The sequence below is a fragment of the Hyla sarda genome, chromosome 2, assembly GCF_029499605.1.
Source record: "Hyla sarda isolate aHylSar1 chromosome 2, aHylSar1.hap1, whole genome shotgun sequence".
In the NCBI taxonomy this organism is placed as follows: Eukaryota; Metazoa; Chordata; class Amphibia; order Anura; family Hylidae; genus Hyla; species Hyla sarda.
Genome location: NC_079190.1, coordinates 67,460,264 through 67,479,323, shown reverse-complemented (window position 1 = coordinate 67,479,323; position 19,060 = coordinate 67,460,264). Strand labels below are relative to the sequence as shown.

The window sequence follows — 19,060 nt, the reverse complement described above, 5'->3', positions numbered from 1 at the left end:
ATACAATCAGAGGTCTAGAGAGGTACAGCATGGCGGCATACACAGCACTACACAACTTGCCTTTTAGGAAATACAGTGATGCTGTGGCTGCCTTCGCGCCCCTCGCAGAAATATAAGCTAGCTAGTATTTTGAATGTATTTCTGTGACTTTCAGGGTCGTAGATTGGCCCAAAAGTTGCATGAGGAGCAGGGCCGGCTCTGCCTATAGGCAAAATAGGAGCGCACTCTTGATGGAGGCGCCACTCTGCCCGCAGCAATAAAGTTAGCCAGCATCTGGAGCACCCGCCCAGCCAGCAAAACCCTGTCACCCCAGTAGTAGGGAGATTACATGAGGAGGGGGTTTGTTACAGCGTGTCACCCCAGTAGTAAGGTGATTACATGAGGAGGGGATTGGTTACAATGTGTCACCCCAGTAGTAACAAGATTACATGAGGAGGAGGTTTGTTACAGTGTGTCACCCCAGTAGTAACAAGATTACATGAGGAGGAGGTTTGTTACAGTGTGTCACCCCAGTAGTAAGGTGATTACATGAGGAGGAGGTTTGTTACAATGTGTCACCCCAGTAGTAAAGAGATTACATAAGGATGTGGTTTGTTACAGTGTGTCACCGCAGTAGTAAGGAGATTACATAAGGATGTGGTTTGTTACAGTGTGTCACCCCAGTAGTAAGATTACATGAGGAGGGGGTTTGTTACAGCGTGTCACCCCAGTAGTAAGGTGATTACATGAGGAGGAGGTTTGTTACAGTGTGTCACCCCAGTAGTAAGGTAATTACATGAGGAGGAGGTTTGTTACAATGTGTCACCCCAGTAGTAAAGAGATTACATAAGGATGTGGTTTGTTACAGTGTGTCACCGCAGTAGTAAGGAGATTACATAAGGATGTGGTTTGTTACAGTGTGTCACCGCAGTAGTAAGGAGATTACATGAGGAGGAGGTTTGTTACAGTGTGTCACCGCAGTAGTAAGGAGATTACATGAGGAGGAGGTTTGTTACAGTGTGTCACCGCAGTAGTAAGGAGATTACATGAGGAGGAGGTTTGTTACAGTGTGTCACCCCAGTAGTAAGGTAATTAAATGAGGAGGAGGTTTGTTATAGTGTCACCCTAGTAGTAAGATGATTACATGAGGAGAGGGTTTGCTACAGTGTGTCACCCCAGTAGTAAGGAGATTACATGAGGAGGAGGTTTGTTATAGTGTGTCACCCCAGTAGAAAGATGGGGCATGTCAAAGGGTGGAGCCTATGGGTGGCAAAATTAGCTTTTGCCTAGGGTGGCAAAAATACCTGCACCATGCCTGATGAGGAGGGGGCACCCTTGGCATCCCCCCTCCATGCAAGCCAAGCCCCTTCATCCCTCGGTACGGGTGGTGTACATGCTCCAGTCACTCATTTTTCTGCATAAGGGTAAAGTCACATGTAGCGGGCTCCCTGCTGTGGCTGGGTAGACGCTGTGCCGGCTCGTGGCAGATGCACAGACAGCTGGGAGCTCGCTACATGTGACCTTACCAGCATTTGGGCATCTGCACCACTGGTGCGGCTTAAGAAATATCCCCCCAAGATGTCAATAGAGCCTGATGCTTAAAGGGGTTCTCCAGGATTTCAAAAAACAAAGCAGCTTTTTTCCAGAAACAGCAATACCCTCGTCCACAGGTTGTGTGTGGCATTCCAGTTAAAGCGTCTGTCACCTAATCTGTCACCTAAACTCTGTCACCTAAACTGACCCCTGTAATGTAGCCCCCATAAGCACATACTCCTTAGGCTCCTTTCACACTGCCGTTTGTGCCCAGCACTGTGATGGCCATTAGAAGATAGTGGGAGAAATTTGTGCATGCAACCTCTTTTTCTCCCGCTATCTTCTGGCGGAATAACGGATGTCCGAGAATCCCATTCAAGTGAATGGGATCCTCTGTGCCCATTATGACTAACGTTAGGCTCTGTTACAATAACGGACGTTAAAGGGGTATTCCAGGAAAAAGCTCCAAAAAGTTAAACAGATTTGTAAATTACTTCTATTAAAAAATCTTAATCCTTCCAATAATTATCAGCTGCTGAAGTTGAGTTGTTCTTTTCTGTCTTATAACAGTGCTCTCTGCTGACATCTCTGCTTGTCTCAGGAACTGCACAGAGTAGAAGAGGTTTTCTATGGGGATTTACTTCTACTCTGGACAGTTCCCGAAACAGGTGTCATCATAGAGCACTTAGACAGAAAAGAACAACTCAACTTCAGCAGCTCATAAGTACTGAAAGGATTAAGATTTTTTTTTATAGAAGTCATATACAAATCTGTTTAACTTTCTGGAGCCAGTTGATATACATAAAAAAATGTTTTTTCTGGACCACCCGTTTAAGGGCGGTCAAAGTGAAACAAAAAAAAAAAAAAAAAAACTAAAAAAGAGCCTTTAATGTCCGTTTGTAACGCAGCCTATAGTGTAGTGTGATAGTAGCCTTACTGTGCTATGTCCTAACATACCTTTAGGCTCCTTTCACACTATAAAATTCATCCATTTAATGTTCCGTTATGAAAACCCTTAAAATCGTCCGTTACAAAACCCCATTATAGTCTATGGGATTTTTACATTATCCGTTTTAACCCGTCATAGCCCGTTATTAACCCCTTAAGGACCATGGTTATTTCAGTTTTTGCACTTTCGTTTTTTCCTCCTTACCTTTTAAAAATCATAACTCTTTAAATTTTGCACCTAAAAAAACATATCCTGGCTTATTTTATGCGGCACCAATTCTACTTTGCAGTGACCTCAGTCATTTTACCCAAAAAATCATTGTGTAATGAAATTGAAGAAAAAACGCCATTTTGTAACTTTTGGAGGCTTCCGTTTCTACGTAGTACATTTTTCAGTAAATATGACACCTTATCGTTATTCTGTAGGTCCATACGATTAAAATGATACCCTACTTATATAGGTTTGATTTTGTCGCACTTCTGGAAAAAATCATAACTACATGCAGGAAAATGTATACGTTTAAAATTGTCATCTTCTGACCCCTATAACTTTTTTATTTTACAGCGTATGGGACGGTATGAGGACTCATTTTTTGCGCCGTGATCTGAAGCTTTTATCAGTACCATCTTTGTATTGATTGGACTTTTTGATCGCTTTATATAAAAAGTGACCAAAAATATGTTATTTTGGACTTTGGAATTTTTTTCCGCGTACACCATTGACCGCGTGGTTTAATTAATGATATATTTTTATAGTTTGGACATTTACGCACGCGGCGATACCACATATGTTTATATTTATTTTTATTTACATGTTTAGTTTTTTTTAATGGGAAATGGGGGGGGGTGATTTGGACTTTTATTAGGGAAAGGGTTAAATGACATTCATTAACTTTTTTTTTTTTTTTGCAGTGTTATAGCTCCCATAGGGACTTATAACACGGCACACACTGATCTTTTACACTGTTCACTGCAAAGCCATAGCTTTGCATTGATCAGTGTTATCGGAAGTCGATTGCTCAAGCCTGCATCTCAGGCTTGGAGCAATCAATCGCCGAAGGGACGTGCCGGAGGCAGGTAAGAGGACCTCTGCTCGTGTCCCAGCTGATTGGGACACCGCATTTTCACTGCGGTGGTCCCGATCAGCTCCACTGAGCAGCCGGGAAGCGTTCACTTTCGTTTTAGATGCGGCGTTCAACTTTGAACGCCGCATCTAAAGGTGTTAATAGTGCGCGGCACCGCAATCGCTGCCGCACGCTATTAGCCCCGAGTCCCAGCTTCAGACCGACCCGATATGACACGGGGTCACCACGTGACACGGGGTCACCACGTGACCCCACGTTATATCGCGGGAGCCGGCCAACGACGTAAATATACATCCTTGGTCATTAAGGGGTTAATAATGGACGTTATTTTGTGACAAGAGAAAGAATGGAAGAAATAGCACATGCACTATTTCCCCCGTTACTTTCTCCCATCACAAAATAACGTCCATTATTAATAATGGGCTATGACGGGTTACAACGGATAATGTAAAAATCCCATAGACTATAATGGATTTTGTAAACGGCCGTATGAGATTTTGTAATGGACGATTTTAAATGGGCACTGTCAGATACAAACACTTTTGATATGTTGTAAAGCATGTAACAGGTTTTGCTATTGCTTTCATTTGAAAATTTTCTGTATTTCATACTGAAAAAGCCATTCAACCAACTGTCCCCCCCTGCCTGCTTGGAGACCTACTAATCCTGCTGTGTCCATGCATCATCACCTATGTCATGGACACACTTCCTTGATTGACAGCTGTGAGCGCAGGGCTCTCAGCTAGAGGAAAAATCCTCCCACTGTCAGCTTGTGTCCCGCTACTGTCAGTGAGGACAAGCTGGGAGTTGTAGTTTTGCTAATGCTAGGGTAGATGTGAGCAGACAGCATACTGAGGGAGGGGGGAGACCTGCACAGTGAGGCCACGACCCCTCCCTTTGAGAGGAATTCAGACTAGTGAGCTAAATTAAAAGTGTAATAAAAAAAAAAAATAAGGTGCTAGACACATAAAAAGTAGATGTACATGGTCAGTATTAGATACTGAGTGATATATTAAAAAAAAAAATGTTGTTGGATCTGACCGGTACGTTTTAAAGGGGTACTCCGCCCCTGGCATCTTATCCCCTATCCAAAGGATAGGGGATAAGATGTTAGATCGCCGCGGTCCCGCTGCTGGGGACCCCGGGGATCCCTGCTGCGGCACCCCGCCATCATTACTGCACAGAGCGAGTTCGCTCTGTGCGTAATGAGGGGCGATACAGGGGCCGGAGCAGCGTGACGTCATGGCTCCGCCCCTCATGACATCACGGCCCGTCCCCTTAATGCAAGTCTATGGCAGGGGGTGTGACGACCGCCACGCCCCCTCCCATAGACTTGTATTGACGGGGGCGGGCCGTGACGTCACAAGGGGCGGAGCCGTGTTGTAACGATGCTCCGGCCCCTGTATTGCCCGTCATTACGCACAGAGCGAACTCGCTCTGTGCAGTAATGATGGCGGGGTGCCGCAGCAGCGATCCCCGGGGTCCCCAGCAGCGGGACCCCCGCGATCTGACATCTCATCCCCTATCCTTTGGATAGGGGATAAGATGTCTAGGGGCGGAGTACCCCTTTAAGGGTTTTCAGAACGGAACATTATAACGGGTCTTTAAAACGGATGAATTTATTGTGTGAAAGGGTCCTTACTTTTATATTGTGGTGGCTGAAAAAGAAACTAAAAAAGTAGCATTTGACCCCTGACGGCGAGAACAGTTTCCATCCTGGCGTAGGGCGGCACACACAGGGCAGCTGCTGGCCGGATAGCCCTATGTGTCAATCATAGCTCAGTGACGTCTGGGAGAGGCATGTCGGATCAGCACCGATCGGAACCAACTGGCCCCACCTACAGAACACTGGTAATGGACTTAGAAAGTCATTTTTCTTGCTTCTTTTTACCCCCCACAATATAAGGCATGTTAGGACATAGCACAGTAAGGAGTAGGGGATTATGGGGCTACATTAAAGGGGTCAGTTTAGATGCATTGAAGTAAATGGTGATGAATTGTAATACCACACAGAACCTGAAGACAGGTGTGGCGCTGTTTTTGGAGAGAAAGCAGCTATGTTTTTCTAATTTGGTATAATCCCTTTTAGGCAACGACCGTATAACGTGCCATCATATATTACATGTGAACCCAGTAGTGTGGTACCCAAACCCCAACATTTCTAACATATCCGAAATACCGCGCGTTACTGAAATAGGTTGAGGGGCCACGCTGTTATACAAGTCCCATAAAAGTCAATGGGATTTACACGACTGTTGTGCACTAGTTCAAAAAACAAATACTGCTGCAAAACTACAACCCCCAGCTTTATGAAAACCTGTTGCCCATAGCAACCAATCAGATCGCTTCTTTCATTTTTAACAAGGCCTCTGCAAAATGAAAGAAGCCGATTGGTTGCTATGGGCAACTGGGCAATTTTTCCTTTGTACAGGTTTTGCTAAATCTCCCCCCAGCATGTCTGGACAGCCTTGGAGAAGCAATTGGCTGCCCGGGCACGCTGGGAGATGTAGTCCTGCACCACACTGATTCTATGTAACTATTGTAGTCAAGCTTCTGTTCCACTACAACTCCCAGCATGCAGTCTGTGCGCTCTTTTGGAGATATAGATATATATATACACACACACACACGTTGCACAATATTACAGTTCAGGAGCCATAAACGCTCACTAGCGCCCCCACTTACCTCCCGCTCATTTTTCCGTCACTACATCACAAGCGGGAACTTTCTGAATTACCCTCCATAGGACTTAGTAGGAAGAGGAAAAGCGCGGTGCACGCTGGGAGATGGAGTTCAACACGTGGTTCTTAGGCTATCTCTAAACAGACCCAGCTTTTACTTTTAGAACTACAAATCCCAATAGTCTGCGCGGTGTCAGGTAGCAGTCTCGGCAGAGGCGACCACATCCTGGACATGTGTGCAGAACTAGCAGTCTTTTTTTTTTTTTTTTTTTTTAACCAGGGTGCCTCCAGCTGTTGCAAAACTACAACTCCCAGCATGCCCGGACAGCCTTCGGCTGTCCGGGCATGCTGGGGGTTGTAGTTTTGCAACAGCTGGAGGCACCCTGATTGGGAAACGCTGCTCAATATATTGTGTGTGAATGGGATGTGCAGTGTGTTTTATAAGCTTCATCCTGTATAACCTGACACCCTGTCAAGTTGCTTCAGTGATGCCACAAAGTCCATTATAGTAAGGATAGGCTTACGTCCATCAACTACAACCCCCATCATCTGCTCTGCTAGTCCTTACTGCTGCTTTAGATGCTGAGCAGTGCCTGTACCCATCACACAGGGAATAACTTGCATACTGATGCAGCCTTTTGTATTATGCCTTATATACCACACTTTGTATACAACTACAACCCTCATCATCTGCTCTGCTAGTCCTTACTGCTGCTTTAGATGCTGAGCAGTGCCTGTACCCATCACACAGGGAATAACTTGCATACTGATGCAGTCTTTTGTATTATGCCTTATATACCACACTTTGTATACAACTACAACCCTCATCATCTGCTCTGCTAGTCCTTACTGCTGCTTTAGATGCTGAGCAGTGCCTGTACCCATCACACAGGGAATAACTTGCATACTGATGCAGTCTTTTGTATTATGCCTTATATACCACACTTTGTATACAACTACAACCCTCATCATCTACCTTTTGCAGCATGCCTTATATACTACACATTGTTTTGTGTACTACTACAACTCCCATCTTCTGCACCACTATCTTTTATGCTCTTGTAGAAGCCGGGCAGTGAACATAACCATCTCACATACTGATGCAGCCCTTTAATAGTATACTTTAAATACTTTGTTTTGTCTATTACTACTACAACCCCCATCATCTGCCTACTAGCCCTTTGTGCTGTTGTAGAAGCTGTGTACACACCCATTACACAGCAGATAACCTGTTACTGATGCAGCCTTTAGTTGCATACTTTATATACACCACACTTTGTATAATACTACAACCCCCATCTTCTGAACTACTATTTCCTTGTGTTACTATAGAAGACGGGCACATACCCATCACACAGCAGATAGCTTGCATACTGATTCAACATTTTGTAGTAAACTATAAAGGGGTTATCCAGGAAGAAAACTTTTTATATATATATCAACTGGCTCCAGAAAGTTAAAGGGGTACTCCGGTGTAAAACTTTTTTTTTTTTTTTTTTTTTTAAATCAACTGGTGCCAGAAAGTTAAACAGATTTGTAAATTACTTCTATTAAAAAATCTTAATCCTTCCTGTACTTATTAGCTGCTGAATACTACAGCAGAAATTCTTTTCTTTTTGAAACCCAGAGCTGTCTGCTGACATCATGAGCACAGTGCTCTCTGCTGACATCTCTGTCCATTTTAGGAATTGCCCAAAACAGCATATGTTTGCTATGGGGATTTCCTTTTATTCTGGACAGTACCTAAAATGGACAGAGATGTTAGCAGAGAGCACTGTGCTCATGATGTCAGCAGACAGCTCTGTGTTTCAAACGGAAAAGAATTTCAACTGTACTATTCAGCAGCTAATAAGTACAGGAAGGATTAAGATTTTTTTAATAGAAGTAATTTACAAATCTGTTTAACTTTCTGGCACCAGTTGATTTAAAAAAAAAAAAAGTTTTTCTCAGGAGTACCCCTTTAACCCCTTAAGGACCGGAGGTTTTTCCGTTTTTGCATTTTCGTTTTTTGCTCCTTGCCTTTAAAAAATCATAACTCTTTCAAATTTACACCTAAAAATCCATATGATGGCTTATTTTTTGCGCCACCAATTCTACTTTGTAATGACGTCAGTCATTTTGCCCAAAAATCTATGGTGAAGCGGGAAAAAAAATCATTGTGCGACAAAATTTAAAAAAAAACGCTGTTTTGTAACTTTTGGGGGCTTCCGTTTCTACGTAGTACATTTTTCGGTAAAAATGACACCTGATATGTATTCTGTAGGTCCATACGATTAAAATGATACCCTACTTATATAGGTTTGATTTTGTCGGACTTCTGGAAAAAATCATAACTACATGCAGGAAAATTAATACGTTTAAAATTGTCATCTTCTGACCCCTATAACTTTTTTATTTTTCCGTGTATGGGGCGGTATGAGGGCTCATTTTTTGCGCCGTGATCTGAAGTTTTTAACGGTACCATTTTTGCATTGATAGGACTTATTGATCGCTTTTTATTCATTTTTTCATGATATAAAAAGTGACCAAAAATGCACTATTTTGGACTTTGGAATTTTTTTGCGCGCACGCCATTGACCGTGCGGTTTAATTAACGATATATTTTTATAATTCGGACATTTCCGCACGCGGCGATACCATTTATGTTTATTTTTATTTTTATTTACACTGTGTTTTTTCTTTTATGGGAAAAGGGGGGTGATTCAAACTTTTAATAGGGAAGGGGTTAAATGATGTTTATTCACTTTTTTTTTGCACTTTTTTTTTGCAGTGTTATAGGTCCCATAGGGACCTATAACACTGCACACACTGATCTTTTACATTGATCACTGGTTTCTCATAAGAAACCAGTGATCGATGATTCTGCCGCATGACTGCTCATGCCTGGATCTCAGGCACTGAGCAGTCATTCGGTGATCGGACAGCGAGGAGGCAGGTAGGGGCCCTCCCGCTGTCCTGTAAGCTGTTCGGGATGCCGCGATTAGCCGCGGCTATCCCGAACAGCCCGACTGAGCTAGCCGGCATGCTTTCGGTTTCACTTTAGACGCGGCGTTCAACTTTGAACGCCGCGTCTAAAGGGTTAATAGCGCGCGGCACAGCGATCAATGCCGCGCGCTATTAGCCACGGGTCCCGGCCGTTGTTAGAGGCCGGGCCCGACCCGCTATGACGCGGGGCCACGCCGTGGCCCCGCGTTATAGATCGGGAGTGGACACATGACGTTCCAGTACGTCATGTGTCCTTAAGGGGTTAAACAGATTTGTAAATTACTTCTATTAAAAAATCTTAATCCTTTCAGTACTTATGAGCTTCTGAAGTGCTCTCTGATGACACGTGTCTCGGGAACTGCCCAGTTTAGAAGCAAATCCCCATAGCAAACCTCTTCTAAACTGGGCGGTTCCCGAGACAGGTGTCATCAGAGAGCACTTAGACAGAAAAGAACAACCTTAACTTCAGAAGCTCATAAGTACTGAAAGGATTAAGATTTTTTAATAGAAGTAATTTACAAACCTGTTTAACTTTCTGGAACCAGTTGATCAAAAAAAAAAATGTTTTTCTTCCTGGATAACCCCTTTAAATACTTCACTTTGTTTTGTGTACTAAAGTCCCCATCTTCTGCATTATTAAGCTATGATCTCATGGCGGAATTTTGGAAATTCCGCACAAATTTTGAATTTAAAATTTAAAGACAGATTTAAAGCAACCAATCGGATTGCTTCTTTTATTTTTCAGAGGTCTCTTTAAAAATGAAAGAAGCGATCTGATTGGTTGCTATGGGCATCGTTTTGATAAATCTCCCCCAATGGGCTTTATATATCGGCAGAATTTCTAGCGGAATTCTTTATCAGAATTCTGCATGGAAATTCCGCCGTGTGAACATAGCCACAGTCTTATGTGTTTCTGTAGGTGCTGAGCAGTGCACATTATGAAACACATACGGATACAGGCTTTTGTAGTATGCTTTATATACAACACTTTACTTTGTATGCATAGATTACTACACAATTACGTGATGTCATATGATGATGTAATGTGACCAAAAGCTACGATCCCCTGTGACGTTTCATCCATAGTGACAAACAGTGGCTTACATAGAAGAAAGGGGGCCCCATGCCAAATATTGACACGGGCCTTCTATAATGGGGACTTATGTTGCCCCCCAGGACAGAGTTTATTTCCCCTTTCTTTCCAAGATCCATTGGTCAATTCTCCCCTCCATTCATTTTCTTACAATGCAAACAACTGAAGAGAGGAATTCTGACTGGTACTGGGCCCCCTCTCTCCAAGGGCCCCATAGCAGCCATATGTTCTGTCTCTATGGTACATACACCCTTGGTAACATTACATTCTGCAGCGGTGATAAGCTGTGTATGGGAGTGTTGACTGGTTTATCATCGGGGGAACCAATGCTTATTCTTATATCATGGTCCCCAGTAAAATGGGCTTTCATTCATTTACATAGAGGTGAGGGCCACCCTTTATCCAAATTTTGATTGTGGCCTATAGAGTATATACTCAATAGTGCAAATCCTCCTACTCAACATGACCTAAAAGGGGAATGATCTTGAACAGATGACTCTCTTGTTAAAGGCTATTAGAGGAAATATGTTGCAATGATAGAGCCCTTTTTAGGCTAAGTTTCTACTTGGTTTTTTTCTGGCAGTTTTTGGAAAACTGCAGTTCTTGAGCCAAAGTCAGAAGTGGATCCATAAGGGCGGAGAAGTGTAAGTCCTTCCTTTATATGTTCTATTCCTTATGAATACACTTTGGCTTTGGCTCTAAAATTGCAGTGGGAGTTTTCCAAAAACTGCCAAAAAAACAAACAAATGGAAACCTAGCCTTAGGGTGCTCATACACGCTGCAGTTGCTGTTCAGTTTTGAAGCCAAAACCTGGTTTTGACTTGGAAAATAGAAAGGACAGATGCTACTTATTTTTTTTTTTTTTTTTTAACCCCTTCAGGACGGAGCCCATTTTGGCCTTAAGGACCGGAGCGTTTTTTGCACATCTGACCACTGTCACTTTAATCATTAATAACTCTGGAATGCTTTTAGTTATCATTCTGATTCCGAGATTGTTTTTTCGTGACATATTCTACTTTAACATAGTGGTAAATTTTTGTCGATACTTGCATCCTTTCTTGGTGAAAAATCCGTAAATTTGATGAAAAATTTGAAAATTTAGCATTTTTCTAACTTTGAAGCTTTCTGCTTGTAAGGAAAATGGATATTACGAATACATTTTTTTTTGGTTCACATATACAATATGTCTACTTTATGTTTGCATCATAAAATTGACGTGTTTTTACTTTTGGAAGACACCAGAGGGCTTCAACGGTCAGCAGCAATTTTCCGATTTTTCACAAAATTTTCAAACTCAGTATTTTTCAGGGACCAGTTCAGGTTTGAAGTGGATTTGAAGGGTCTTCATATTAGAAATACCCCATAAATGACCCCATTATAAAAACTACACCCCCCAAAGTATTCAAAATGACATTCAGTAAGTGTTTTAACCCTTTAGGTGTTTCACACGAATAGCAGCAAAGTGAAGGAGAAAATTCACAATCTTCATTTTTTACACTCACATGTTCTTGTAGACCCAATTTTAGAATTTTTACAAGGGGTAAAAGGACAAAATTTTTACTTGTATTTGTAGCCCAATTTCTCTCGAGTAAGCACATACCTCATATGTCTATGTAAAATGTTCGGCGGGCGCAGTAGAGGGCTCAGAAGGGAAGGAGCGACAAGGGGATTTTGGAGAGTACGTTTTTCTGAAATGGTTTTTGGGGGGCATGTTACCTTTAGGAAGCCCTTATGGTGCCAGAACAGCAAAAAAAAACCCACATGGCATACCATTTTGGAAACTAGACCCCTCGGGGAATGTAACATGGGATAAAGTGAACCTTAATACCCCACAGGTGTTTCACGACTTTTGCAAATGTAAAAAAAAAATAAAAATTTTACCTAAAATGCTTGTTTTCCCAAAAAATTTTTATTTTTAAAAAGGGTAATAGCAGAAAATACCCCTAAAAATTTGAAGCCCAATTTCTCCCGATTCAGAAAACACCCCATATGGGGGTGAAAAGTGCTCTGCTGGCGCACTACAGGTCTCAGAAGAGAAGGAGTCACATTTGGCTTTTTGAAAGCGAATTTTGCTCTGGGGGCATGCCGCATTTAGGAAGCCCCTATGGTGCCAGGATAGCAAAAAAAACCCCACATGGCATACCATTTTGGAAACTAGACCCCTCGGGGAACGTAACAAGGGGTTAGGTGAACCTTTATACCCCACAGGTGTTTCACGACTTTTGCATATGTAAAAATTTTTTTTTTTTTTTTACCTAAAATGCTTGTTTTCCCCAAAATTTTACATTTTTAAAAAGGGTAAAAGCAGAAAATACCCCCCAAAATTTGTAACACAATTTCTCCCGAGTACGGCGATACCCCATATGTGACCCTAAACTGTTGCCTTGAAATACGACAGGGCTCCAAAGTGAGAGCGCCATGCGCATTTGAGGCCTAAATTAGGGATTGCATAGGGGTGGACATAGGGGTATTCTACGCCAGTGATTCCCAAACAGGGTGCCTCCAGCTGTTGCAAAACTCCCAGCATGCCTGGACAGTCAACGGCTGTCCGACAATACTGGGAGTTGTTTTGCAACAGCTGGAGGCTCCGTTCTGGAAACAGTGGCGTACCAGACGTTTTTCATTTTTATTGGGGAGGGGAGGGGGGCTGTGTAGGGGTATGTGTATATGTAGTGTTTTTTACTTTTTATTTTATTTTTTGTTAGTGTAGTGTTTTTAGGGTACAGTCGCACGGGCGGGGGTTGACAGTAGTTTCTCGCTGGCAATTTGAGCTGCAGCAGAAAGTTTGCGGCAGCTCAAATTTGCAGCCAGATACTTACTGTAATCCTCCGCCCATGTGAGTGTACCCTGTACATTCACATTGGGGGGGGGGGGGGGGACATCCAGCTGTTGCATAACTACAACTCCCAGCATGCCCGTTGGCTGTCGGTGACTGCTGAGAGTTGTAGTTTTGCAACAACTGTAGGTACACTGGTTATGTATCACTGAGTTTGTGACCTAACTCAGTGTTTCACAACCAGTGTGCCTCCAGCTGTTGCAAAACTACAACTCCCAGCATGTACGGTGCATGGTGTAAGGTGACTGCTGAGAGTTGTAGTTTGCAACAGCTGCAGGCACACCGGTCGTGAAACACTGAGTTAGGTAAAAAAAAACTCTTGAGTTTCACAACCAGTGTGCCTTCAGCTGTTGCAAAACTACAACTCTCAGCAGTCACCGACAGCCAACGGGCATGCTGGGAGTTGTAGTTATGCAACCAGCAGATGCACCACTACAACTCCCAGCATGCACTTTAGCTGTTTGTGCAAGCTGGGAGTTGTAGTTAGACAACAGCTGAAGGTACACTTTTCCATAGAAATAATGTGCCTCCAGCTGTTGCAAAACCATAAGTCCCAGCATGCCCATAAGGGAATGCTGGGAGTTGTGGTGGTCTGCCTCCTGCTGTTGCATAACTACAGCTCCCAGCATGCCCTTTTTGCATGCTGGGAGCTGTTGCTAAGCAACAGCAGGAGGCTGTAACTCACCTCCTGCTGTTGCTTCATCGCTGGACTGTCCCTCGCCGCCGCAGCTGCTCCTGGGGCCCCGATCCCAACAGGGGCGCCGGGGATCGGGGTCCCCAGCACCGGGGGTCGTCTTCCCGCACCCGCTCACGCCCTCCGGAAGAGGGGCGGAGCGGGTGCGGGAGTGACACCCGCAGCAGGCGCCCTGATTGGTCGGCCGGTAATCCGGCCGACGAATCAGGGCGATCGTGAGGTGGCACCAGTGCCACCTCACCCCTGCAGGCTCTTGCTGTTCGGGGCCGTCAGAGACGGCCCCGAACAGCCAGTAATTCCGGGTCACCGGAGACCCGATTGACCCGGAATCGCCGCAGATCGCTGGACTGAATTGTCCAGCGATCTGCGGCGATCGCCGACATGGGGGGGCATAATGACCCCCCTGGGCGATATGCCGGGATGCCTGCTGAACGATTTCAGCAGGCATCCGGCTCCGGTCCCCAACCGGCTAGCGGTGGGGGCCGGAATTCCCACGGGCGTATGGATACGCCCTCGGTCCTTAAGGACTCGGGATGCAGGGCGTATCCATACGCCCTATGTCCTGAAGAGGTTAAACCACTCCTGGTGTGGATTTCATTCAAATAAGGTCACTCTAAGGCTAAGTTTCCACTTGGTTTTTTTTCTGGCAGTTTTTGGAATACAGCCTCTGCAGTTTTTGAGTCAAAGTCAGAAGTGGATCCATAAGGGAGGAGAAGTATAAGTCCTTCCTTTATATGTCCTATTCCTTTTGAATACACTTCTGGGTTTGGCTCAAAAACTGCAGTGGTAGTATTCCAAAAACTGCCAGAAAAAAAACCAAGTGGAAACCTAGCCTACGGATATGTTCACACAATGGGATTTCCGTGCAGAATTCCAAGTCCGTTTCTGCAGCAGAGCCCTATTGATATCAATGGTATTCTTCATAATTTCCACAGCAGATGTTCTGTTCCCCAGTGACTGGTACTTCCGGGATTGGGACCATGATGTCACTCAGGTGAGACAACGCTGCCGCTGCTGATTGGATGAGTGGGACGCCAGGTCACCAAACTCGGAAGCGCTGGACAGTGGGAAAAAGAGCTCTGTTATATTGGCAATGACAGGGGCCACAGAAGGTAAGAGAATGTTCTTTTTTTTAATTTAAAGTGTTACTGTTATTTAAAACGTTTGACATGTTGATCAGATGTGTCAAAAGTTGTTAATCGCCCCGGGTCTCCTGTCAGAAGTTGTTTTTAATTAAAGGGGTACCCCGGTGAAAACCTTTTTTCTTTTAAATCAACTGGTGGCAGAAAGTTAAACATATTTGTAAATTACTTCTATTAAAAAATCTTAATCCTTCCAGTACTTATAAGCTGCTGAATGCTACTGAGGAAATTCCACTGATGACATCACGAGCACAGTGCTCTCTGCTGACATCTCTGTCCATTTTAGCAACCATGCATAGCAGATGTATGCTAAGGGCAGCATGGTGGATCAGTGGTTAGCACTGCTGCCTTACAGTGCTGGGGACTTGGGTTCAAATCCCACTAAGGACAACAATAAAGCGTTATTATTATTATAATAACGTCAGCAGAGAGAACTGTGCTCGTGATGTCATCAGAGAGCATTCCAAAAAGAAAAGAATTTCCTCTGTAGTATTCAGCAGCTAATAAGTACAGGAATGATTAAGATTTTTTAATAGAAGTAATTTACAAATATGTTTAACTTTCTGCCACCAGTTGATTTAAAAGAAAAAAGGTTTTCACCGGAGTACCCCTTTAAAGTAATGTTTTAACCCCCTCCCTGAACAGGTTTTAGAAAAAAAAAAAATGTCTTCCCTAGACAACCAGCAGCAAGTTCATCCAGTACTTATCAGGAATCAGCACCGGCCACGGCTAATGCTGAGGATTTACCCATAATTGCGGGATGTACGTGGACAAGTCACTGTGGGAACTCCAGGACCGGTCTGCGATCATCATCAACGCAGCGCTAGACTTAGCAGCTAGTGGTGCGTGTAAGAATGGGCTACGAAATAAAAATGAGCAGAAGCGGCATCTGTTCTTTATTTTAACTAATTCATCATCATCTGATCTGGTTGTGGCTTCAAAATGCCCTGTGTTAGAGCACCATTACAGGATCTAATAGATACCCTAAAACCCACATCCCGGCAGGGATTATTGTCCCTGCTAAGCACCCCCACCAACCCGAATGCTCATCATCCTAGTGATTTATATGGTGGAGGATTTTGTTTGAAGTTGGACCCTTGTCAAATGTTTAGTGTCATTATGAAGCAAATCCTTTGGAAATGAACTGCGGACGACAGGTTTTCATCATGCACCGAAGATAATCTGTTTAGACATAAATATGCTTGAGGGAACTTAGACATGCGGTAGCTTAGGCTGCAACTGGGCTGAAACAGCAGTTCTCACTATGGAATTGGACCAAATGGACACTTTTCAATAGATTCAAGCTTTGTCTGCAATTGGCGGCTGCGTTCTGCCAAAAAAAAAAGGAAAATTTAGCATATTCGTGTCTTAGATGAATTTAGTTGTATAGATGCTTAACTCCATCATGGCTGGTGGCCTTACTGTCATAAAGGGAACAACCTATTCTTTTAAATGCTCTCTTATGATGTAGATTATATATATATATATATATATATATATATATATATATATATTCACACACACGTCCCATTCATAATATTAAAGAGGTCAGTGATTAATTTTTATTGTTAAAAATGCTCATGCTAAGCTAAAAAATATAATCTGGACTCCCATCATTACTGTTGTTTCGGCAAGGGCTCAGTCCCCTCTTCTCACCATGTTCTGGACTCCTCTGAAAACAGGAAGGTGCCAAAGGCTGTCTGGGCATGCTGGGAGTTGTAGTTTTGCAACAGCTGGAGGCACACTGGTTGGAAAACACTGATATAGATGGACAGAAAACACCAAATACTGATGCACACCCAATTATAGTAGAAAGTAGTAAATCTTTATGGAATCACAAAATAATACATAAGACACATACATTTAAAATAGTGCTATTAGATTGTTTCTTTGCAGGACTTTTTTGCAGGATAATTTTTCCCCTGATATCTTACAGGACAAAAAACTTAGCATTTTTTTTAAACTGCTTATCTCATTGATCGGACTAAACATTTATTACGTTTTTATAACATTTATTATGTTATATATACAGTGGTCCCTCAACATACGATGGTAATCCGTTCCAAATGGACCATCGTTTGTTGAAACCATCGCATGTTGAGGGATCCGTGCAATGTAAGGTATATGACAGTGGTCTACAACCTGCGGACCTTCAGATGTTGCAAAACTACAACACCCAGCATGCCCGGACAGCCGTTGGCTGTCCGGGCATGCTGGGTGTTGTAGTTTTGCAACATCTGGAGGTCCGCAGGTTGTAGACCACTGTTAGAGGAAGATGTACTCACCTGTCCCCGCCGCTCCAGACCATCACCGTCCATCGCTGTCGCCACGTCCTCGAGGTGACCCCGACGCTCCAGCAAGGCCTCTGCTTCCCCGGCATCCTCGCTCTCCGTTGCCACCATCACGTCGATACGCACGCCGCTCCTATTGGATGACGGGACAGTGTGCGCAGCGACACGATGACGACGATGGAGAGCGCCGACGATGCAGGGGATCCCGAAGATGACACGCCGGAGCCCCGAGGACAGGTAAGTGATCGTCAGCGGACCACACGGGGCACCGTAAACGGCTATCCGGTGGCAGCTGAAGCAGTCTGTGCTGCCAGATAGCCGTTTATGCGATGGCCCCGACATACAAAAGCATCGTATGTTGATGCTGCCTTCAACATGCGATGGCCTCTGAGAGGCCATCGTATGTTGAAATGATCGTCTGGCGGGGCCATCGTTGGTCGAGGGGTCACTGTATAATATGTATTATATAGATTTGATGTTTTATTGTTATTGTTATTTATTCTTGAATATTTCTGAATATATTGGTATTTTTCTTATTTTTTATATCAAGGGCCCTGTGTAATATCTAGATGTTTATAGATAAACTTATTTAACATAATCAGTTTTATTTTTACACATAATTACCACCTCGATAAAATCGTTGTATAACCAGGCCGATGGTTATGTACCATATATACCATATACATTACTAGACCTTGAGTGGCAAAATATAATTAGTTTTAGTCTTAAACTGTATCCATGCATGTTTCCCCCTAACTGCGTAGTGTTCATGTCTGTTTAGAAGTTTGGAGACAATGTGACACAATGGACAAGTTGAACTTGCAATACCCAAGCAAGATTTAGTGATTTGGATACATATTACAGACCCCTGACGAAGCCTAATTGAGAAACATACGTTAGGGCACCATGGGTGGTTTTGGTTTCAGGCAGTGTACATGGCAGATGTGTTCCTTTTCTCTGCTTTTTCGAGTTTGTATGTCCACATTTGCAAGCCGTATATATATATATATATATATATATATATATATATATATATATATATATCATACTAGTCACTTTATCTGTGTCCTGTCGTCTAGTTACTATTTATCCAGCATTTCTGTATGGTATATCTTTATTGTGACTGTTAACATGGATATTTTCCCTTGTATAAGTTGTGACCTACTTTCCTGTACATATCCATGATATATCTGCTCTTACTGCTGTTGAAATTGATTATTATGATTCTGATTGTTGATCAATATATTAATACTTACTTTATTAACCCCTTAAGGACGCAGCCCTTTTTTCACCTTAAGGACTGAGCCCTTTTTCGCAATTCTGACCACCGTCGATTTACGAATTAATAACGCGAAAACGCTTTTACCGAATATTCTGATTCTGAGATTGTTTTTTCGTGACATATTCTACTTTATTTTGGTGGTAAATTTTCGACGTTACTTGCATCCTTTTCTGGTGAAAAATCCCAAAATGTCATGAAAATGTAGAAAATTTTGCATTTTTCTAACTTTGAAGCTCTCTACTTGTAAGGAAAATGGATATTCACAATAAATATTATTTTTATTCACAAATACAATATGTCCACTTTATGTTGGCATCATAAAATGGACATATTTTTACTTTTTGAAAAAATTAGAGGGCTTCAAAGTAGAGCAGCAATTTTCAAAAAATTCATAAAAATTGCTAAATCTGAAGGGACAGATGTTACAGAACTACAACTCCCAGCATGCCTGAGCAGTCCAGGCATGCTGAGAGTTGTAGTTTGGCAACATCTGGAGGGCTACCATTTGGGC

The 19,060-nt window shown here is 43.0% G+C and overlaps 1 long non-coding RNA gene across 1 annotated transcript; it reads left to right on the top strand.

The window, feature by feature from the left end:
- Positions 1-5,261: 5,261 nt before the first annotated feature.
- On the top strand, positions 5,262-16,402 carry LOC130358568 (uncharacterized). Its single transcript, XR_008889570.1, has 3 exons — positions 5,262-5,396; positions 14,770-14,946; positions 15,622-16,402. It is a non-coding gene; the product is annotated as an uncharacterized LOC130358568 (long non-coding RNA).
- Positions 16,403-19,060: the final 2,658 nt, after the last annotated feature.